This window comes from Nicotiana tabacum, chromosome 8 (genome assembly GCF_000715075.1).
Source record: "Nicotiana tabacum cultivar K326 chromosome 8, ASM71507v2, whole genome shotgun sequence".
Classification (NCBI taxonomy): Eukaryota; Viridiplantae; Streptophyta; class Magnoliopsida; order Solanales; family Solanaceae; genus Nicotiana; species Nicotiana tabacum.
In genome coordinates, this window is record NC_134087.1 from 158,341,185 (window position 1) to 158,342,491 (window position 1,307).

Sequence of the window (1,307 nt, forward strand, 5' to 3'; positions counted from 1 at the left end):
GTCATAAGTTCTAGACGGCATGGGACATTTCAGATGTTTAGAGGATATTAGTACTACCTTGTATCGCCTGAGTGAGGTGTACATGTTAGGAGAAGTATTGTGTTTTTGATTTACAGATGCTTGACTAGTGTTATGATAATCGCATATATGTTAACTATTGATGTTCAGGCTTTTGCTATGTAGCATAGAAAATTTATGAGAGTTTTTGTTTTTGAGATGATTGTGTATGAGTGATGTGTTAGTTATTAAGTGGTGGAGTTGGGATCAGATATGGAGATTCCTATATTCTTAAGGTTTAGATACTAAATGTTCTCAGAGGTAGACTATTCCTTGGTTGTGGACTGTGAAGATATGTTAAGAGTTAGACAACTGATGGTGTGTGTTATGGATAGGTTACTACAGACTTTCGGAAGGTTATTTAACTATTTTAGGATTATAAAAATTGATTTGTCCAATTGGAAGGCCTAATTAGAATGTGTATCTTACATCAGATCGGTTTGCTCACTCTTGCGCATCATTTGTTGTGGGTGTGTCAGTGGGCGGAATGGATGCTATTCATGACCTTATCTTTTTCATATGTTGCACTCTTATGCTGAGGTTGTTTGACTATTCACAGGCATGATGTGGTTTTATTCAGGCTTTGTAGCGAGATTCGAACGAGATGGCTCTTGGGGGGTGTTGAGTTGCTTATTGCACCTTGGTTATAGTTTTCCCGTATGTGGTATGTGGTGCTATCTGTTCTTCATGGTTATGGTCATGCACTTCGCGTGTTTGGTGTTAAAAAACATGTGTTTGTTGATTATGAGCATTACAGAGAGATGGGTATTTCATGTGGATCGATATCTTTATCAGGCTACATGCCACAATAGAGTTATGATAAGATATGATTCTTCGTGCTTGCTTCGTGTACCTTGCTTCTCCCTCGCGAGATGGGTTCACAGCATTGTGCTTTGTGGTGGTATTTGTTGAACTTGTTGGGTGGTTCTTTTATTTGGCTCTCCTTTCATCTTTGCTTATATTCAAGTTGTTGCTTGTTGGGTGCATGGATTGCATCATAGTGACCAGGTGGTATTTGGTGTGCCTTGTTGGTCGAATAACTTGTGCTAGGGGAGATGAGATCATTGGACTTGGAATTTGTGCAATCGAACTTGGTTAAATCATGTTTGGATAAGAATGTCATTGATCATCTTAGAGTTTAACAGTGGTTCTGGTCGGTCAAGAGAACTCCACGACTTGTTGATCGAGTGAATGGTTATGAGTTTCTACATGTTTCTTATATCTTTATCAGTGTTGTGATGGTTTGGGAA